This window comes from Halichoeres trimaculatus, unplaced genomic scaffold (genome assembly GCF_033239565.1).
Source record: "Halichoeres trimaculatus isolate MK-OKI-2021-1 unplaced genomic scaffold, fHalTri1.1 fHalTri1_scaffold_23, whole genome shotgun sequence".
NCBI lineage: Eukaryota > Metazoa > Chordata > Actinopteri > Labriformes > Labridae > Halichoeres > Halichoeres trimaculatus.
In genome coordinates, this window is record NW_027437201.1 from 20978555 (window position 1) to 21001997 (window position 23443).

The following is a 23443-nucleotide window of genomic DNA, read 5'->3' on the forward strand; positions in this document are numbered from 1 at the left end:
GTGTACATGTCCTCCAGTCTTTCTGCAGCCAGCCTCAAGAGGATTCTCGACCAACAGCAACTTTTAGCGCTTCTGCAAAGGCTTCATTTTTACTAACCGGATGTTGACCCCTTGGGTTTATTATAAGCTGTACGAGCAAAGATATTAACCAGTTAAAACAGCTAAAAAAAGAAATAAAAATCTTTCCAGACTTTCCCAAAATAATGTTTTGATCCCGCCCTTATGATGCTAAATGTTTCATAACTCAGTTATCTGTTTATTTATTTTTCCTAACAGGCTAAAAAGGTGGTAAACATGGCTCATATTAAACAAAACTAGCATGAAGTGACTTTTTTCACCTTAATTGGTGAAAATCTGTGATTATTTGTCGGAGGAGAAGCTCAGCATTCTAACATGATAAAAGTTTAAAAAAGTGTTAAAAAGTGTGCGGGCCTGGGACCCTTAAGCCCACCCATAATGCCGCCCCTGGTAGAAGCATCTAATGTGACTGTGGGTTAAAAATGAGCTGTGCAGTGTTTTTTCTTCCAAATCCTCAAATGAGCATCTGTCAGAAAGTCTCATCCTCACTCTAAATAAAACCAAACATTTCACTGAATCTCAAATTTACCAGAATCTACAATCCTCACGGCTACAGCTGCAGATTTGATTGACATGTCACGCCAAAAAAGAAAACAAAAACTGGAGGAAAATGTCTCTCATCACCGCCAAACACCACGTGTGAAGAACTGACACATCAGAGCACGCCGCGTTCACACGCTGTCCATAAAAATGTCAAGACGTGACGGCCTTCAGCTCGCCACTTATCGCTCACGTCTCTTTTTAGGCTCCAGAGACGTCACGAAGCACGTGTTTGTTTCCTGTAAGACGACTCAGACGTCTGGAGGTGGTTATGATGGACGGGGATGAGGGGGCGGGGCTTCTGCGGTGAGGATGATGATGATGATGATGAGGGTGAATTATTTCAGTGATCAGGGTCTGGGAACATGGGAAACACTCATCCATACCTGCGTGAATGAGTGTGTGTGCAAGCTGCAAATCAGGGGAACACACATGCTTCTTTTGGTGTGTGCAGCACACACACACACACACACACACACACACACACACAGACAGAGACGGAGACAAGGGTCTGTGGCTGTAAGTAAGGCCCAAACCCAGTGGCTGTAAAAGCCGGTGAGTCAGCAGTGCTGAGGTTATTGATGATGACAGGGTATTAGATGGAGCACTGAGGGGAGGGGAGACACACACACACACACACACACACACTTAGACACACACAAATACAAATGGAGTCACCGCAGATGATACCCAGCATTCCCTCAGACCACCAACCCTGGCCTGTGGTGTCTGGAGATGTGTGTGTGTGTGTGTGAGGAGCAGAACATGTGTGTATGAAGCGTGTCTTTACGAGTCCGGGATGATTGGTCACCTGACCCTCATCCAGCCGCCGTCCTGATGTCATCCATCCATCACTGCAAGCGCCCACAATCCTGACCTGGAGTCAGCAGCGGCGGGCCCAGGATTCACAGCATGCCACTACATCAACACGGCGGCCATCTTTGCTGACAAACAACAGGTGACTGCAGTCGGATAACAGGTGATTGTAATCAAACTCCAGCCATCGCCAACACGCAGCGCTTATGACAATTAAGCAGACGGGTAATGCGGGGGGGATGCATGCGATGCCACAGAGAGGCATGAGTGTAGTCATCCATCACAGGGCGGCGTTACGCTTCACTCTGAGGCTCTCACATCAGGCCGCCACGGCGAGTCCAGCACTGAGGAGTGAGACGCCTCTGTGATGGACGATTTACAGCGAAACTGAGACTCACCGGAAACAGAGGAACAGGAGATTCTCTGAGGATGGAACAAACCGAAACGTAGTCTGCAGAGATAGTTAGAGAAGAAATTAGGTAGGGATGTCCTGATCTGCTGATCGGAAATCACAGCTGATCACGTGGTTACAAACTGGATCGGAATCAGACACTAGATCCTGAGTTAGGGATCAGGTGAATATAAGTAAATGTATTCATTATTATTGTATTTTAATCAAATCTTATCTGATTTGATAAAAAAATGATGATTCAAAATTGGTTTAGGAATAAAGCTTAAGCATGACGAAAAAGACAAACTTGCAACGAAGGAAGTGGGGAAGACTGAGGCTATGTCCACACGAAGCCGTGTATTTAGGAAACCACTTAAATTTTATACGTTTAGGCCTGTCGTCCCCGAGAAACTGCAACTCTACATCACTAAAGCAATGTGTTCGGAAAACTCTGGTTTCATGGTTTTGTGTAGACACTGGTTAAAAGAGTTTTTGGTTCTCGAACGTCACAGCTGAACGACGACTCATTCTGATTGGCTGGCACAGGTTTCATGTCTGAAAAAAAAAATGCCAATTATGGGTTTGGAATTCCTTGAGCGACACCGATCGGCGAATTTGCGTGCTGCGTGTGAACTTAAGTATTTTTAAGAATGAATAAGGGGGAGGGATTCGTTTTTTAAAATTCTGGCCATGTGTGGACATGGTCTGAATACTCCAGAGAAAGGAAGACAGTTACACACAAACACACAGATGAATCACATGAAAGAACACCAAACCATACCATGGTTGGAAGAGGCAATCTGCAACGAGACGCAAGGTAAGAAACAAAGAAAACAAAAAGAAACTCAAGACAAGAGACACAAGGACAAATGAAAGCGGAAATAAGAAACTTAAAACCTGTAGACATGAAAAAAAGAACAAAAGAAAGAAAGAAAGAAAGAAAGAACCAAAGACAGAAAGAAAGAAGAGACTATGAAAGAGACAAAGAAAGAAACAAAGAAAGAAACAAAGAAAGAGACTGAAGGAAAGAAAGAATGAAAGAAAAAAAGAAACACAAAAGAAACAAAGAAAAAAAAGGGAGATAAGAAAGAAAGAAAAAAAAGAAACAAATAAAGAAACCACGAAAGAAAGAAAGTTAGAAAGAAAAAAAGAAAGAAGAAAGAGGCAATCAAAAGGGACAAAGACAGAAAGAAAGAAAGAGACAGAAAGAAAGAAAGAATGAAACAAACAAACAAACAAAAAAGAAATAAAGAAAAGAAAAAGGAGGAAAGAAAGAAAGAAAAAAAGAAAGAAACCATGAAAGAAAGAAAGAAAGAAAGAAAGAAACCATGAAAGAAAGAAAGAAAGAAAGAAACCATGAAAGAAAGAAAAAAAGAAAGAAAGATAGAAACCATGAAAGAAAGAAAAAAAGACAGAAAGAAAGAAAGAAAGAAAGAAAGAAAGAAAGAAAGAAAGAAAGAAAGAAAAAGCCACAAAGAAAGAGACAAAAAACGAAAGAAAGAAAGAAAGAAAGAAAGAAAAAGCCACAAAGAAAGAGACAAAAAACGAAAGAAAGAAAGAAAGAAAGAAAGAAAGAAAGAAAGAAAGAAAAAAGAAAGAAAGAAAGAAAGAAAGAAAGAAAGAAAGGAAGAAAGAAAAAAAGAAAGAAAGAAAGAAAGAAAAAAGAAAGAAAGAAAGAAAGAAAGAAAGAAAGAAAGAAAGAAAGAAAGGAAGAAAGAAAGAAAGAAAGAAAGAAAGAAGGAAGGACAAATTGAAAGAAAAAAACGCTTTAAGCTGGTCATGTGATATTTTAGAGCAGAAGTTTGGGATCAGGACTCTGTTTTCGGCAGATACTCAAAATCAAATGACTGGGACGGGGGGGATAAACCTCATAAGTAAAATTTGGCTTCACTTTTTGAGACAGGTGGAGATGCCTTTTGTGTTATGAATCCCTTCACTGCACTAAAACTAAAACCTCATCAAGAGTTTTTGTTTTATTTCAAGCAAATATTGTCTTGTTATGCTCAAGCCACTTTTACCTGATCAGTCCAGAAAAAAGTCTTGTTTCAAGTTATTTAAAAAGAAAAAGAGCTCTGAAAGTAAAACAAATCTGCCAATGAAATTAGAAAAAAATGCTGGAAATTAGAATAATGTCTCAACACAAGTAACTTTAACTTGAAAGGATTTCAGTTTTTGGAAGTGTAGAGATTCAGCTTATTAAACTGCTCTTTAAAACTTCATTACGTTGGTTTAAAAACAAAAAAACAGCTAAACGCCGTCTTCTTCATGCACTGAGCTTTAAACCCGCTCCAGCCTGCAGCAGGAGCAGCTTGGCCTATACGCTCATACGCTGCTTCCCTTTTAATCAGACGCATAGTGTCAGAGTCACATTTCTGTAGTCATGCTCGCTGATTACTCAGTTTAACTCTTGTTAGATGTAACAGATATTGTAAGCTCAAAGTAAAGCCTAAAAATAGAGCTGTGGGTGGTGTGGCGCTCGCAGGGCTGGGGATAGTGCATATTCTGAGCCCTGTTTCCATGGTTACTCCTGCTTTCTCCCACTGCAGGCACGAGTCTCTGATTCAGAAAAAACATTGTCCCTGTGCATCAGCGGGCGCCGTTCTGTTTTTATCCCTTTCAAAAACACGGGGTAATTTTACTTTTTTCAGGAAAGGTGTGTTAAAGTCAGTGGAGCGTGTTCGGTACATGCTGCTGTCACAGACGCAGGACTGTGAGAGCGCCATGCTAAAAATGTAAAGGCACAAATATAAACGCCACGAGCCACCGCTGACTTTACCGTCTTCACCTCATCAAACTAAAATCAGAAATGTGGCTCGTCTGTCAAACTGGACACAGAATCAGGACTGTTTCTGAACGACAGCTCCTGCACACACACACACACAAACACACACAAACACACACAGCCTCAGGACAGGGTGAGACAGCACCCATCAGCAGCCCACACAAACACAAGGTGTTCCCAGAGCGCGCCTGAGTCCTAATTGGCTCAACACACAAAGGTAAACGACCTTTGAGACGTTAACTTCACGACCTAATCACGATCGTACACACACACACACGCCGACACACTCCAGTTCTCCCCAAATGAAAATATATATTTTCCATATCCATCTCCTCTCAGCTCACTGATTGCTGCTGTACACACACACTCACACACACCTCCCCCTCGTAGCCCGTCCGGCGGCTGTCTCCCTGTACCCCTCTGTGCGCCGAGATGGCATGCTGAGAATGTTTACTTTCGCCACAGTGTGTATTTACAGAGCCTAATAGTTTTTTAGGCCGCAATGGCGCCTTGCTTCGTAACATGTGTACAACCCACCTACTCCCTATACTCCCACACACACACACACACACACACACAGATACACACACAGATACATACGTTGCACCAAACCTCTGGTATTTGGGGTTTGGCTGCAGCGTGGACGCAGTCAGGTGACAACAACTTCAGGATGTGATGTGAGCTGAGGAATGAATCAGATAAAGCTGAAATAAGGACAGTGAGTGTGTGTGTAAGTGTGTGTGTGAGTGTGTTTGTGCTGGTAGGAGTTTGAATGAATGCACGAAGCTCTGGCGATGAATGGACACACCATGTCCTGAATGGTTATGCGTGACATGTGGCAACTAGAGAGATTTGTGAATGTGTGTACACAAACAGAGTGTGTGAGCCTGTTTGTGTAAGAGAGATGGAGCGATGGAGCGATGGAGGGAGAGGGATGGAGGGATGGAGGGATGAGATCTCAGAAATGGATGGAAACTAAATAAATCGCTGACTCTGCATCGTCATGGACAAAGTAACGTGGAACACAGTGGGGATTAACTGTAGGGTCAAAGGTCAAGTTCAACATTACCTGTTAGGAGCAGAGCAATGTAGAGAGCTCAGGTTAAGGGAACACAAAATGTCTCTTTTCATTTTTTTTTCATGTTTTGTGTCATTCAAAGCACATGGGAACCTACTCGTAGGTTAATTACCTCTGTATGTAAGGCACATGACTGAACCCTGAACCAAACAGGCCCACAGACCGCTTTAGCTTTAAGTAGGTTACACAGAGGCAGCCATATTCATGTTTTGGTTTCTTATGACCCTAAAGATGTCATTAGTTAGTACAGCACAGTATAGTACAGAATAGAATAGAATAGAATAGAATAGAATAGAATAGAATAGAATAGAATAGAACTTTGATAAATGTTTGAAAAAGTATGGTATAGTATGGCATGTTAGTAAGGTACAGTACGGTACAGTATGGTGCAGTGCTGTGCAGTATGGCATGGTACAATAAGGTACAGTACGATACGGTACAGTGTGGTGTGTTGTGGTGTGGCTTGGTATGGTTTGGTATGGTATAGAATAGTATAGTAAAGTATGATATAGTATGGTACGGTACGGCACGGTGGTCTGGTAAGGTATGGTATAGTATAGTAAAGTATGGTATGGTTGTATGTTACGGTACAGTAAGGTACAGTGTGGTATGGTATGGTATGGTATGGTATGGTTTGGTAGTGCGGTATGGTACGGTACAGTGTGGTGTGGTGTAGTTTACTATGGTATAGTTAAGTATTGTATGGTAGTATGGTGGAGTACCGTACAGTGTGGTGTAGTGTGGTGGTGTTTTGCTATGGTTAGTATGATATGTTATTTTATGTTATGTTATGTTATGTTATGCTGTGGTATAGTATGGTACGGTATAGTATGGTAGTACGGTACAGTACGGTACGGTACAGTTCTGTATGGTATGGTATGGTATGGTATGGTATGGTATGGTATGGTATGGTATGGTATGGTATGGTATGGTATGGTATGGTACGGTATAGTAAAGTATGGTAGTATGGTACGGTACAGTGTGGTATGGTATGGTATGGTTTGGTTGTATGGTACAGTATGGTACAGTGTGGTGCAGTGTGGTGGTGTTTTGCTATGGTATGGTATGATATGTTATTTTATGTTATGTTATGTTATGTTATGTTATGGTATGGCATGGTATAATATGGTAGTACGGTACAGTACAGTACGGTACGGTACGGTACAGTACTGTATGGTATGGTTTAGTATAGTAGTATGGTACGGTACGGTACTGTACTGTACTGTATGGTATGGTATGAAATGGTATATTATTGTAAAGTGTAGTATAGTACATTGTAGTAGTATTGTATTAGTACTACAAAGAGAAAATGTCTCTTCTATTTGCTGTGAGGAGGATGTGTTTTAATGTGACTGCAGCGCCACCTTTTGGCCTGTAGTCTCATGCACGCTGTCATAGTGATGCAACTTTTAACCAGGTACGCGTTTGTGTTGGAACAAATTTTCCTTGTTCAGGTAAATATTTTACCAGATACAAGGCCACGAGGTAAGGTATTTATCAGTACAGTTAAGTAGTGCCGTTGTTTGACACGTGACAACAAGCTAACGTTGCAAGTTTGAACCATACATCAGTAGCCGACTACATGAAGCGCTATCAGCAGCCAGGTGCTATGATGTATCCAAGCTAACTGTGATTTCACACATTAGTTTGGTAGATGTCCAGATGTAGCTCTACTGACAGCACAGTGCAGTGAGACGTTTAGTGTTGAGCACTGAGCTTGTGTTTTAGCCTTTACCCTGTGTTTTATCTTTTCACTCGTGTATTAGCCTTCAGCTCATATTTTAGCCTTTAGTTTAGTTTGTGCTCTATCTCTCTCCTGTTTATCTTTTTTCTGCTCTTCTGTCCTTTTCTGTCTGACAGTTAGGCTCCAGTGTCCACCATCACTACAAAATTAATCACAGAAATCATTTTCAGCAGAGAAAAACACAGATCTCTCTTCTCACGGCTAAACTTCGTCATCCAGCGTGGTGTTGTCATAGAGACTTCGACAAACCGGTCCTGCTTGATCTGATCGGGGAGCTAAGAAGTAGCATTTGGGAATAACCTATATTTGTGCTGATAATCTTATTTTAAAGTGTGGATTACAATCAGGCATAAGGTATATCTTTTAAGTTCAGCCACCAGCCAATCAAAGTTTAAGGAACTTGGGATCCAGATCTTATGACAAAATTTTCAAAGCTTCCACTGAAGTGGCATCAAAATTTCAGTTTCAAACGTGACAAACTTTTACCTCCTGTAGATTTATCTTCCATCTCTGGATCTACACACACCACCAGCAACAGACACTGAGCGTCATGTAGGAATATGAAAACATCAATTTAAAGGGAAAGTCATAAATTCTTCATGTTACACCAAAGAACTGACAGACTCATGAGATATAAGAGTATAAAGAGATCCAATCAGTGTGTTTTTGCTCACAGTGGTGTAGTGGAGGTTAAGAGGGCAGTGCACTGGATCCCACTGAAAGGACAGAGTGGGTTTTCAGAGTGGAGTCTGAAACACTCCGGCCTTTGTTTTATTTTCTTTCTCCCATAAGACAAAGAGCCAAACAGGTGAAAATAACTGGCCGTATTTTCCCCACCGGACCTCCGTGCACGACTCGAGCTGCTGAACCTGATGTCCTGACGCCTGCCTGTCTGTCGTATTCAGCCGAGGTGGTCTATTCAGAGTGAGGGACCAGGGGACACACAGCCCAGGGGGTGTGTGGACGCCTGTGTGTGTGTGTGTGTGTGTGTGTGTGTGAGGGAGAGGGAGGAGGCTCTGTGAGCAGCAGAGAATGCTTGGTGATGGGTTACCAAAAACAGAGCACCAGGGGACAATAGGACCCAGGACATTCCTGACATAACCCCAACACACCGGGGAGGAAGTGGACGGGGTGGGGGGGTGGATTTATTGGTGTCAACGGCCCCTCGCCCCAAGAGGAGGAACGGGTGCCTCTTTTGTCCCCTCTGGCGTTGGAGATGGACTGAATCGAGACGCCTTGCACAGAGAGGACGCCTCTAAACACATACACACATAATCAGTCCTTTGAAAGAGGAACCACCAATTAGGGAATGGACATCTACTGCTGTAGAGGGGCAGGTTCCTCTGTGTGTGTGTGTTGTCTCTAGATGTAGAGATGCAATAAGACGTAAAGAAGGAGACGAACAGATGCTTTTGAGCTCAGATTGCTGACCCCATGGGAACTCGCTATGAACCTGTTTGAATCAACGAACATTCGTCTTCTTCAGGAAAGGTTTGTGTTTCACAGAACGAGACCAAAACGAGAAAGACGACGTGGTTCTTAAGTGAATTATCTGGACGATTGTCAGGTTAATTCATGGTTCTGCTTTCAGTGACTCAAACCATAACAAACCCAAACATTTTCCCACAAAAACAGGAAACAAACCACCAGAAAGTCCCTCTTCAAACTGCACAACTTGTGAGGAGAAACATCCTTTAAGTAAAAGGAGGGCAGGTTTAGAGTTGCATTGTAATTACTGACCCGCCCCGAGCCGTCTTAAGGCTCATGCTAACCATATTGAAGGTAAATACCTCTTTTGTGGACGGAAATGACTACGGAAAGCTGACCACTGGGCCCTGACAAAGAATACTCTCTCTGCAAAGACACTTGAGACTTTACCCCCACTGAAAACAATAACACAGCAGCTAAAGACGGATATGTGTGAGGGGATTGATTGAGAAAATATCAATAAAACAGCTCTCAGTGGAGACCAGAACCTACCCAGGAGCCTTGTGCTGAGATCCTGGTGTCACTTTTTACTAATATTGTGTCTAAGTTGGGTTTAAGCTGCTAAATGAGACCTGTAACAGGTGGAAGGGCACGTCAAACTACGACAATGCTGCCATCTAGTGGTGAGATATCACCTCTTAAAGTATAATAAGTGTGCTTCAATAAGTGTGACACTAAACTGATCATAATTAGAAAAAAGAGCGTAAAGCCTTAGTTTTATGGTTTTAAATGAAACCCCAAAACTGTTTGTAAGTGTAAAGGATAACTGTCAATGTTTAATGACTTTTATCCCCATGTTAAATAAGTTACCGTTCTTAGTTGGAGTGTTTCATTCAGGTGTCATAGATTAATCCAGGTTGAAAATTATCAAAGCACTTTAACTAAAGCATCAGAGGCCACGTGATGTTGTGACAGCGTGCAGCAAAGCTCTGAGCTGACACAGTTAAAATAAAACCATGGACATGCTTATGGATCATTTGCAATCTGAGTTCAGGATGTGATGCTAACATTAGCTGCAAACCACTTAAGTTCTGTGTCTTGGCTAGTCACAAGTATGGATGTTAGGGATGTTCGATACCACTTTTTTTAGACTGATACTAGTAAAAGTACTCCCTCTTGAGGACTTTTGATCCATAAAGTTTAAATCTACAGTGACGGATCATTTTGAACAAAGACAGCACAGTCACTCTGACATTAAGTCCAAATAAAACACAAACAACTCTCTGATTTTACTGTTTGTTTCTTATAAATTAACAAATGTCCAAAATTAAACTAAAAACTGTTAGAGTTTAAGTATTTTTCAAAATAAACTGAAGTGCAAAGTAAAAAAGTTTAACCGTTAACTCTTCCTGGTACATTCTTGACCTGACACACATTTGCCCTGGTGTCAAATTGCAACACGTTGCGCCAACTACAGACGTCACCCGTCTGTTTCTGAAACGGTAAATGAAGCACATCGGCTATAGCGGCCATATTGGTAGTGGCAAGGGCTTCGCCTACAGCCATAGGGCGCCTGTCGGTCACGTGACCCTTAGCTGTGCTCCTTATTGGGGGAGCTTGCGTTGTTAATATCGTCTGAATGGCCGAGTTAGAAAAAAAATCACCCCCGTACAGTGGGAGCCGGTAGTAAAATCAGCGACTCAGACAGGAGACGTATTTCGAACCAGGCTGTAAATAGGTTAATTTCTGCTTTGAAAATGGCTTTTTTTGGCTTGGTGTGTATGTGACTTCCACTACTTCTGACACCAGCCTCAAGCAAACACTCGAGAAACAGCAGATTTTAGCACTTCCGCATTGTCTCATATTCTCAGACCGGAGGTTGCCGCTTGGTTTCCACCAAGCAGACCGGTTCGGTTCGTCTCTGTACGGCACACATTTCGTGACTTATCCCGGGACAGATCCCCAAATAATTGAGACGAGCCATCCCACTTTTTGGGACCCTTTCGTATGGGTGCCAGGCTGAACCGATCCGCTCTCGGAAGGTGGAGCTACAACACTGCAGACCGTTGATTGGTCAAAAGAATCGTCACTTACCCCGACAGCGGTTGTATTTCTCCTGGCAGCACACAGTCTTCTCTGAAACAAAGCTTGATTGTTCTTTGTATCAAAGAGCTACATGACAATCACAGAGAGGACGAAACGCTCTTTGTTTACTGTGTCACATTTTTCTTATTCGTTGGATTTATTAGCGGGGTAAACTGTGTTGCACTGCTACGGCGTCACGCTATTGTTTAACAGCTACGACTTTTGGCATCTGGCTTCCGCGCCACGTACCACAAGAGGGCACAGTTTTGCTGTGGAAATGCAAACAGGATCAGGCTTAACTGTACCAAACCGTGCCAAACTGTAATGTACCAGACTTCACCAACACCTGGAAGAAGGCTTGTATCATCCCGATACTGGATAGCGATGCCAGTCTCACCCATCCCTAATATTGAGAGACAAAAATGTCAACTTGAAAAACTTTGAGATTTTACCATTTAGGAAAAATATCAACACATTAACCCACACAAAAGTATTAAATGTTTCAAACGTGAAAGGTACCCATCTCTAGCCGTAAATTTGGCTACCATCTGTAAAAGCGTTGGAGGTGAAATGATATTCTTACAGGGACACAACAAAAACATGATTTAGGAAGTTTTACATAAATGTAAAGTAAAAAGTTGATAAGTCAAATGTAAACACAGCAAATAATCTTTTACATTTGGACATAAGATGAGATGTTGACTTCATACGTACCAGAGGAAACAACGCAGGGATTACCAACGTCTGGAACAATCTTGAATTGGGAGATTAAATCTATGCCCACGTAAAAAGCTTCTCTGGTCCAGAACTTTGAGATTCACATTTTGCTGATATATCTAAGGCTGTAGTCAGACCAGAAAAGTCCTTTAGTCCACTTGTTTGGTCCGGACCAAAAGCGGACTTTATTTTTTTCGTTTGGTGCGGTTCGTATTCAGATTGTACTTTTTGCAAGTGGACTATATTCTGTAAACACATCCAGGTGTGTGACAATCAGTGCTCTCATTGGACAGCACTGACAAAGGGCGGCACACAGAGTGCAGACCCAGAAATGGAGGTAAACATGTGTTTGTGCTCTTATTAGAGCTGCAAAATCATTTTCAGTTTCAAGAGCAGCTCATTCAAAGCAGCTTAACAACACCGTTTACAATTTAGGAACAGGAAGTCGAATGATCGCAGCAAGGAGGCGCTATGCTCTGCGTGTCCTGACCCACAACATGCTAGCTACAGCGTGGCTAAACAGAAGACGGAGGATCAGGTATGAACCAAAGACGGTTAGGTTACGGTGGCTTTATAGGCCCAAAAGGCACATGTATCCTGTAGTTAGTTCGGATGGACCTTGGTTTGTATTCAGACCTGCACCGGAGAACCACGAATCTCACCAGAGTTCGTTTGGAAGTGGACCGAGACCACCTCAAAAAGTGGGTCTCGGTCCGGTTGTTTGGTCCGCACCAGGATTCGTTTGTGTCTATTCACACCTGCATGAAAAGTCCGCACCAGCGTGGGAAACGAACCCTGGTCCGTTTAAAGTGGACCAAACAGTCCAGGTCTGAATACGCCCTAAGTCTTGAGATGAACTCCTTTTGTTGGTGGAGTTTCAAAAACAGATTAATTACAGGTGGTTTAGGATTAACTGTGAAAACACGGGGCTAGAAGACGCCGTTTTTATCACCAGGGAATCTCACTTGTCGTTCCCAGTATTGCAGCTAAATCAACCAAACGCCCCCCCTCCAATCCAAACTGGTGCTGATTACCATTTTTGAAGCTGATGAACTCAGGCAGGGAGGAAATACTGAAACATTTAGAGTTTCCTGGTAATTGATTGCAGATTTATTTAGCTATTATTTACTATCAGGATGCTTGAGCTGAACCTCCTCCATCATCCGCTTCCAGCGCGCTGGATTAAATCTAATGGCGGAGCAGCTCCGTAGCCCTGGGTGGCATTGTTTTGGCCTTACAATTTATTAGCTAATCGACAAGACAGTGCCAGATACCGCCGCTCATGAATATCGAGGCGGAATGAGAACCAGAACGTGAGCTTTCATTAGAGCGTTTCGGCTCTTTCGCTCTTTCTCCATCTTCAGAACACACATCGAGTTCAAATGGGAACTCCCAAGCGCTTCCAGCTGGCAACACTTTGGGATAATGATGCTGGATTCCACACAAATGAAGGGTCTAAATACCACCAGAGAGGTACCTGAACCCCCCTAACTCTTCAATGCACAGACATGCATGCACGTATGTTAAAACACACATGCTTCCAAGCCGTCCTCCCTCCCTCCCTCCCTGCGTGGGTTAATCACACTTGAACCAGGCAGCAAGCGGGAAAGCCAATTTCCCAGCGTCATCCTGGACGGCCGCTGCTGTCAGATGCAACCCAAAAATAATCCCACACACACATGTACACACACTGAGGCGGCGGACATCCTTCGAGTTTTCAGGATTGCAGATTGGGTTACTGCAGAGTCCTCGCCGCGGCCTCGAGGTATTCTCATCCGAAAAAAAACTTGCTGCAGTTGAGTCATCAGCGCTAGCGAGAAGAGACCACCTTCAGTGGTGTAACGTCAAAATGATGGATGGGATAATCATACTGGCAGAAGAGCTATTGATAGCTCCTTTTCCTTAATGTTGACATGTTGATACCACACACACACACACACACACACACACGCTGCAGAAAGGACACGCCGGCATTAAAGCCATTAATATCCCTTCCGTTTCCACTCAGGCCCAGCGCTCTTTGAAGTGGAGTGGCAGCTGAGGCCTGAGCGAGTGAGTGTGTGAGAGGATGTATACAATAACGCCAGCATACCGTCCTCGCTCGAGATGAGTCGGCAGAGGGAGTGTAAACAGCAGGGCGCTCCAAGAGGCTGGCGTTTGGAGCAGGCGGCGTGCTAAGAGGGGCTCAAGCTGTTTATTTTTACATCAGACCTTGATGCTGTTTGAAGCGCCTTCGGTTTTTTCTCCTCCTCAAACAAAAACTTCTCCTCCTCAGACCATCCCTACATCCATCCATCCTCCATGGGGTTCTCACCAACAGCTTCGCTAATTAGCTGCTGGTTGGACTCCATCGTGTCCGACCAAATCCAGATCCAGATCCAAAATTTTTCACAAAATTAAAAGGATCAAGAAGAACAACTTTAGAAATTAAAAGTTTTAAATAAACCTTGAGATGATGTTTATTATACAATCTGTTGGCAACATATGATGTAGTGTGGAACTCAGGTTCCAGTGAAACAGGTGGATTATTCAGGTCAAATAAATCATGCTATCCTTTCCATGTAGAGACTTACGTCCCAGGTTGTTCCCGCTCTGAGTCAACAGGAGGTCTGAGCTGTAGCTCTGGTTTATGATCAACATCTGTTTTTATCACCAGAGTAGAGATATAAGGTTACTCAGGTGTTTCTTTGTGAGCTCTTTCAAAGTGTGTTTTTAAACAAAACTACGTTATGACTTTTCCTGTCACAGGTTCCGTAGTCATGACTTTTTTTAAATCTCAAAATTATAACATTTTGATCTCATTATTTCATTTTTTTTAATCTCACAATTTTCTTTCTTTTTTTTCATTTTTTTATTTTGACTTTTTATCTCAAAACCATGACTTTAATATCATAATTTCTATTAATTATCTCATAATTGTGACTTTTTTGCCTCATTATTTCCACTTAATCACATTATTTTGATTCATTTTCCTAAATTTGTCTCTATTTATCTCATTAATATGACTTTTTATCTCATTGTTTCGAGATTTAATATCTAATATCTACCTTTATCTCATAATTTTGACTTTTTATCTTGTAATTTTGACTTTCATCTCACAATTTCCTGTTTATCTCATAATTTCTACTTTCATTTCAAAATGAAGACTTTTATCTCAGTGTTATGACTTTTTATCTAATTATTTCGAATTATTATCTCATATTTACCTTTAACTCATAGTTTTGACTTTTAATCTCATTATTTCGACTTTTATCTTTTCTTTTATCTAATAATTTTGACTAATCTGACAATTTCCTGTTAATCTCAAAATTTCTATTTTTTATTTCAAAACTAGGACTTTTGTCTCACTATTTTGACTTTAATCTTATATTGTACTTTTCATCTCACAATTTTTGATGTAAATCTGATAATTATGACATTTTGTCTTATCATTTCATTTTTCAATCTCATGACGTTGACTTTTCATCTTAAACTCATTACTTTTTATCTCATCATTTCTACCTTTTCTCATAATTTTTATGTTTTTTATTTGCACAATTTCCTTTTTGTATCTCATAATTTCTTGTATTTCAAAATTATGACTTTTATCTTATTATTTTGACTTTTTATGTCATTTTTTGAACTTTTATGTTATATTTTACTTTCTATGCCATCATTTCAATTTCAATTTGATAAGTCTGACATTTTGTCTTATCATTTTATTTTTTGTTATCTCACAGTTTCGAATTGTCATCCTAAAATTATGACTTTCCATCTCAAACTTATGACTTTTTTTTTCTCATCATTTCTACTTTTTCTCATCATTTTGACTTTTTAAGTCTTTATTTTGGCTTTTATCCGATAATTTGGACTTTTATCTTACAATTTTCTTTTTTTATCTCATAGTTTTGAGTTTTCATCTTTAAATTCTGACTTTTATCTCGTAATTTTGACTTTATTATCTCATTGTTTTGACTTTTTTTTGGTTGTTGTTTCCTGTAACTGGCAGTAATGGGCTTCCATAGAGGGCTGATTATGGCCCAGCATGCTCAGTGTCTCCCTTGTTTAATCTCCATATGCACAGTTGAAAAGTCCTTGATATCTTAAGCTGTAAGTGGTTACAGAGAGACACCAGGGAAGTGATATTAACCACATGTCAGCGCCTCGTCTGATCTATGGTTAGTTTGTCTGATTGAGACAAACGCGTGACGTGAAGCATGAACCCACCCAGAGACAGAACAGCCTGTTACACTCAGCTTTAGACCTTTGTACTGTAGATGCTGCTGCTGAAAGATTGTTTGTATGACCTGAGAATTCATTTTGCACATTCATAAAACAAAACCAAATTACAGTCAAATCATTTGCACCGGTGCGTTGTTGGTTTATGTGTAAACTTATTTATGTCAGAAAAGAGTTTCATCACTCATCAGATATACTTAAGCAGTTTTTACAATGGCCGCATTCCATTCATGTTCCACGCTCTCTACTTAACTGTTTTGACTCAGGAGGCTTACAAAGAGAACCAAATGGAACTGGGTCTGATTAATTGAGCCAGTGATTAGTAAAGCGTGCTTCATTTTTTGGTTTGTTGAGGAAGTTTTAAGATATTTGAGGACAAAACGATTTGAAAGCAATGCAAAAAAAAAAAAGTGTATGGTTGAGTAAAAGGAGCATTGCACGCCCTCTGCCACAACAGGGCGCCATTCCTCCACTGAAAACCATCCGAGGGGGCTTCCCCTCCTGGCCGAGGCCAGCATCCCTCCTTGCGCCCAGCAGCGGGGGCGCCCACCAGCAGGGGTGCCAAAAATGAAGCGAGGAAACGAGCCGGAGGCTGACATTTTCTCCGGGGTGTCCGCCGCAGGGAACCAGCGCTGAGCCCCGGGCTTTGAGCACACAGACAAAAATCAGCAGACTGATCCAAGCGCAGCGACTGGAGAGGACCGAGGAGAGCTCCCCGCCTGAATCCCATCTGACAGCGAGTGAGTGTGTCGCCTGTTGTTGCTGCTGCTTTCTTTCATCATGTCTTTAACACAGTCCAACCTCTCCCACTGGTTAGCAGAGAGATAATCTACGTAGATTAGTGACTGGCTGGGCTCTTTTACTTCACACCAGTGCGTCAAAATTGGCCCTGCGTGGAAAAGTGGGTGAGCGTGGAGTGTTCTCACCTTGTAAAAAGGAACTCTACTCATGTCTGAACAACTGAGGTTAGTGTCAACTTTCCTGTCTTGTTACTTCTTTGTAGTTTTTTCAGTTTAACAGAAATCCCTGGGATCAAACTACCAAAAATCTGCTGCTGTGATTGTTCCAGTTATCCTCCTGAGTGGCCTACTTTCTCAAATGTCTCTGTTTAAACACAGCAGTGTAATAGAAAACACGGGGAAAGTTAATTATAAAAGTGTGTCCGGTCATTTCCTCACTGGGAAGGATTGCAGAAAGTTCTTAGATGAGAATAAAATTAAAATACCGAGGAAATGCTGAGAAATTACAGCAGGATAAAACAGATTATGTCTCAGACTAATTTGGAGTTTAGGGTCTGATTCCTCTGAGAAACCCACACAGAGGGGCTCGGATTGGAAATAAATCCTGAACAAGAGGCCAGAGAAGCACAAACAGGCTGATGGCTGACAGGTTTCAGAGCTGCTCATCCACCCTGACCCTGTTTCCTTTCGTTTAATTGATTCTTTTAATTGAATTTCGCCCGTTTTTTGATGAAGCTGGCTGCAGCGTCCCCTCTGGTGTTGAAACCCATTAATTGTCGGTGTGATATTCATCCTTTCTGCGCCACTGCTCCGCTGACATCGTTAATTAGTTTGGGCTGCAGGTGTTTGGGCTCACAGGAGCGCGCGCACATGCACGCGCAAAAACACGAGCTGGATTGAGGTTAATGCTAATTATTTTAAAATCATCCCAGGGATTAAACACTGCTTCAAACGCCTTTTGTTGGAAATTAAATACCGGAATAAAACGATTCAAGTGCTGCTCGGGCTTGGGCCGAGCCGAGCCGAGCCGAGCCGGGCTGTTCCTCCCAGAGGATGGTACATTAACCACAGCAGGAATGTTGATCAGCTTATGGTGGAGCTGGGGGCGTGATACTCGGGCCCGTGGGTTGGCTGCACCTGCATCAACACAGAGCAGCACGCAGGCTGTCGGCTCTAAATTAACAGGTACCGTAAAGCGGTTTGTGGCTGTTCCTGCGGCTTTGCTGGTCTTGTTTCACAGTGTTTCACATGTTATTCTAAAGAAATTACAACAAGAACCCATCAGAATCTCTAACTGTGACTCACTGTGGCAGTATCAAACCTTTCATTGCCTCCAAAAAGCTTCTTTTTACCCATTTGGCGCTGAATAAGTGAGCTCTGGTGCGCTTTTACGCACACTCCCCGTGCCAACTGCAAACACTGCTGATGACACGCAACATAATGTTGCTGCTCTTGACTTCTCACACAAATTGAGGGCTATAAAACCACACAAATGCAGTGTTTATGTTAATATGCTGCTGCCGTGTTTATCTGACTCTGATGCTGAACCAAACCGCTAAAACTCAACATTTGTGCTGCGTCTTGACGCACAGGCGCGCGCTCTTACATCCAACATGTGTGGAACTATTAGTAGGATTAATAAGTTATAACATCCAGCATCTGCCTCTTGTTTCTGCGAGCCCCGGAGCCCCGCCAGCCACACTCTGTTCCAACAGGTTCAACGTTGTGTTCTCATTACGACCTCCATATGGCTGCCTGTGAACACGGCGAGCCATGGGGCATTTGGAGCAGGCAGCGCGGTGAGAATGAGTCCGTAAAGCGGCGGAGGTATTTGTTGTAAAAGTGGGAGCAGTTGTGTTGTTTAAAGTGGAGGAAACGCGCGGGAGTTTGGTGGAGTGTTGGGTTTTTATTGCGCGTTGTTTTGGATGCGCAAAGAATCTCAGAATGATTCAAAAACGTGAAGTTGAATTAATAAAACGCGCAGCTGAGGCGCTCCCTCCCCCTTTTCTTTCTCCCTCTCCTCACACACATACACACACTCTCTCTCTCTCACACACACACACACACACGCGGAAATCTGGGTTTGATTTTAATGGGGAGTTGCCTACCCGGGGCTCGCTTTACAACCTATGGATGCACAGGACGGTTTTCAGTTGGTTCGAGCTGCGGGCGCGGATGGGTGCTCCTCCTGGTGTCCCTTCACTTTCTGACAGAGAGCTTCGCGTTTCATTTTCTGCTTTAACGAGTCTGGTGTGAGACACACGAGACGCCTCGGGGTTTCCACAGGACGATTTCTTTCTGACTGGAGAGAAACTAAAGCCTCATTTGTGCGGATGCCCGGGACGTCCCTTTAAACCCAGAGGCACAGCAACAATCGGCGTGAAAGTGGGGTAAGTTTGAAACTCGGGGGAACTGTGGCTGTGTGTTTGTGGAGCCAGATTTGAATTTTACGCACAAGATATTTTCTCAAAAAGCGAGTGAGTCACGCTGCCTGCTGCGGCTAAGGACGCCCATTACCTGCCATTTGTTTTAAATGGAGACAATGACTGTCATTACTGTATTACAGGCTGTGGTCGCACGACTTTAAGTAGGTGTTTGGGTCGCTGGAGCAGCGGGGCGCGTTGGATCAGAGAGAGGCGGACACCGCAGGCAGGTGTCACCCTCCTCGGTTTACAACTGGCCCGTGGGGCTGTGTTAAAAAAAAATGAATAAAAAAAAAAGGGAGAAGCGTGAAAAAAGCAGCCCGTGCCGAGAATTTAATACGAGGTACAAGAGGTGAGCTATGAAGCCAGTGAGTTTGGATTCAGAGCCAAGCGAGGATGCCAAAGCAAGCAGCGCGCTTCTCGGTTCCCGTCCTCCTCGGCACGGAACTCGCCAAGTCTCCCAATGCGTTTGTCACTTCTAATACTTTCCTTTCCGTGCGCCCTGCCTCCACGTGAGAAAACACGAGTGGAGATCAAACAGTTTTTCATCAATGGAGTCAGATAGAGATGAGCTGGTGCAGCTTTGGTTTGTGTCTGTGTTGAAATTCGTCTTGATTTGATTTGCTCATTGTGTCCAAGGTGTGACAGGAAACAAAAGCCTCTTTTAACAATAACCACAGCTCCTCCCTCTTCGAGCTCATCCTCCTCACTCACAAGCAGCAACAAGCCTGAAGTGAACGCCAGAGTCCCGTACAGATTGCTTATCTTAACTGCTTCAATAGACTCAGAGTATGCCCCTATCGCACCCTGAAACAGTGTCAGCCACTTGACCTACTTCTCACTCTCACTGCGAAGACTGGAACCAGTCCATGAAGAAGGCCTCTGAGTCCTCGCTGGGTGCAGAGGGAGAAGGAAGTGGAGGAAATGTTGGGTTGGAGGAGCGTCATGAGCCGTGCTTTCACTGTTTCTGCAAATTAATCATCATTATTTAACAGCATCACACCCCGCTTCCATCAATAACAGAGGGAGGGAGGCAGAGCCAGGAGCGGCTGGAGGCACATGATGTGGAAGCTAATCCACAGCAACATAGAGCAGATTTTAGTCACTCCTCAAAGTGTGTGTGTGTGTGTGTGTGAGAACGGCCGAGGGATTGAGATGGAGAAAGCTGCAGTGATTTTTCTTGTGCATTGAAACACAAGACTCCTCAGAGCTCTTGGCTCCGTTTACCTGAACAAGTACATACAACACATCCAGCGTGTTTCTCACCTCTGGTTTCCAAAGTTTCAACAAGTTGAGATTTTGGCGTTTTGGACGTCAAGCAGAAGGATCAGGCTTCAGCGGACGATTTTGTCCAAAGCGATCAAGTGCAAGAAGACTTTTGTTTTTCCATGTAGAATAATGTAGCCATAACAATCCACAGTCCATCGCTGCAACAACATAATTCAACCTTCAACATATTCAGTGATCAGTGCTGAAAATTCACTAAGAGCTGGATCTGAGGCCCCGTTACTCAACGACATTTCATCTAAAAACGCTAAAACGCAGTGAAAAAAAACTGCTTTAAACGCTGTAGATAGCATGCCAGGCCTGTAGGTGGTGCTATACCTGTCTAGTCCGGAAGTAGCTTTTGGGAGATCGCCTCCGAAGTAGAGTTGACATTCAGCAGATTCAGCAGTACATGCACAACACGGTAGTCCGCGACGATCGTAACAGCGGTACTGTTAGACTGTTGTGCCGACTCGCACTGTTTACACAGCAACGGTGGCGGCAGTGTTTCAGAAAAATCTCACTCTGTAGACTGTTTTCAAAAGTTTGCTTTTCAGGTCGTAGGTTTCCGTTGCAATGCGAGGCCAAAATGCAACAAGACCCCAAAACCGTTGTTGTGTAAACGGCCCCTCGTTCTATCCCTGAGGACAAAGAGGAGAAGGCTCAGATTAAGGGCCAAGGTGTTCCCTGAACAGATGAGGCTTCAGACATCTCTTAGGACGTGGTCACACTGGCAAACAGTGCCGTGCTTAAAGTGATACTCCGGGATGGAACAAGTTGGGTCCTATCACAAGGTTTAGGGCAGAAATTACCCCTACAGCAGTGATTTTGTGCAGCAGAAGCCCAGAGCGCACGCACCAAACACCCCCTCCCTGCTCCTCTGCAGGTTTCCTCTGCACTCAGACGGGGCCATATTTTACTTGACCAAAAACACAAATAAACGGACTCCCACCGAAAAAATCTGATATCAGTCTGCATTCACACTTTATTTAGAGAATTTTCAGCGCGTTACTTTCACACAAAAACACCGCTAAATAAGGCTCTAGCGCTACCTCCGCTGCAGAGCCACAGCTGGCTACGAGGCGCTCGCTGCTTAGTGTATCAGTCCGTGCGCGGCGTGCCACATATAAACAAAACCAGGTAGTCTGCCAGGACGAAGAGACATGATGAGAACTAGAGCCTTATTTAGCTGTGTTTTTGTGTGAAAGTAACACGCAGAAAATTCTCTAAATAAAGCGTGAATGCAGACCCATATCAGATTTTTTGGGTGGGAGTCCGTTTATTTGTGTTTTTGGTCAAGTGAAATATGGCCCCGTCTGAGTGCAGAGGAAACCTGCAGAGGAGCAGGGAGGGGGTGTTTGGTGTGAGCGCTCTGGGCTTCTGCTGCACAAAAACACTGCTGTAGGGGTAATTTCTGCCCTAAACCTTGTGATAGGACCCAACTTGTTCCATCCCGGAGTATCTTGACAATCATTTCAATCAAAGCAGGGTGTTAGTGGGCTGTGTCCGGTGGAAACGACTTATCAGAAGTCCAAAACGAGCAGCAACCTCCAGTCTAAGAATATGAGACAATGCAGAAGTGCTAAAATCTGCTGTTCTTTCAGCGTTCACTTGAGGCTGGCTCTGGCAGTACAGGAAGTCACAAACACACCAAGCCAAAAAAGCCGTTTTCAAAGCAGAAATTAACCTATTTACAGCCTGGTTCAAAAAACGTCTCCTGAGTCTGAGTTGCTAATTTTACTACCCGCTCCCACTGTACGGGAGGTGAATATTTTTCTGACTCGGCTGTTCAGACGATATTAAGATCGTGAGCTCCCCCAATAAGAGGCACAGCTGAGGGTCATGTGACCGACAGGCGCCCTATAGCTGTAGGCGAAGCCCTTGCCACTACCAATATGGCCGCTATAGCCGATGTGCTTCACTTTCCGTTTCAGAAACAGACGGGTGACGTCGGCGAGACTACGTCCATGTTTTATACAGTCTATGGTCCATAAGTCTCTAAAGTTGTAGCAGTGCTCTTTGTGTCTCATTGTGCTGACTCTGATGAGATCGCGCTTCATGTAAACAGATGCTTGACGTGCTATGGAAATTCATTCACCATTTGGGCATAACAGAGGAGAAGAGTCTGGCTAGTGATTTGGAGCCGCGCTGGGCTGGGAGCACCAGGCGTCTTTCACAAGCAGAGCGTAGTGGGCCAGAAGGAGTGTAGACCTGAATGAGGGACCCAAGGTAGGCAGGAGCTGTTCTCATGAATGTTTTAAAGCCAGAAGAAGAGCTTTGGATTTGATTGGAGCTGCCACTGGAAGCAAGTGGAGACAGATTAACAGCAGGGTGATTTGTGCTGTTTTGGGCTGGTTAGAAACGAGACGTGCAGGAAATCACAAGGGTCTGTACCAGAAGCTGTGTGGTCTGTTGTGTCAGGTAGGGTCTGATCCCCCAGATGTTGAATGTAATAAAGCAGGAAAGTGATCTGAGGGGCAAGCTGGAAGGACAATGAGCTCAGTTTTGGACAGATTTAGCTGAAAGTGGTGTTTAAAGGGAAGAGCAGGGGACCAAGCATTGAGCCTTGGGGTACCCCTGTTGATTTAGACACTTCTCCTCACCATGACACTCTGATTTCGCAGCAAGTATGACCCTCTGAGCTGCTTTAAACACTGATTTTAAGTCTGTTAATGTATCAGAGGAGATGGGTGCTGATTTGTGGACCTGAAGACGAATGTGGTGTGGAAAAACCAACGTCACACACGCTCAGTCCGACTGCTTCAGAGGTGAGAGTGAAGACAAAGTGCTGTCTGAGACTCACAAGTGGCCATGTGTTTTCTCTTTGAGTGACAAATTGAGAGTCTGTGTGTGTGTGTGTGTGTGTGTGTGTGTGTGTGTGTGTGTGTGTGTGTGTGCTCTTCCTGTTAGAATACCTGTCATTCATCAGCATGACACCCAAGATGTCTCCCTCTGTGGGAAGATCATCCAGGGGCAGAGACTCACATGCTTCATCCTGCCACTCCCTGCACCCTGCCAGGTCTGCATGTGTCGGCCACACATTTCCTCCAGATGCAGAGGAGTGTGTGTATGTGTGTGTGTGTGTGTGAGGTCCATATGTGTGAGTCTATGCCCACTGAATACCTATCACTAGCCAA

At 43.5% G+C, this 23443-nt stretch overlaps 1 protein-coding gene across 3 annotated transcripts in view; it reads left to right on the forward strand.

The window, feature by feature from the left end:
• The first annotated feature begins 16470 nt into the window (after nt 1-16470).
• ntn2 (netrin 2) overlaps nt 16471-23443 on the forward strand; it is a 68149-nt gene continuing 61176 nt past the window's right edge. The window contains exon 1 of one of the 3 annotated variants that reach the window (XM_074663887.1): nt 16471-16617. The gene's annotated coding sequence lies outside the window, so the exon portion shown is untranslated. Of the gene's footprint in view, nt 16618-16756; nt 16843-18754; nt 19008-23443 lie in introns of those variants that run through there. The other 2 variants (XM_074663888.1, XM_074663886.1) reach the window with 2 other exon arrangements.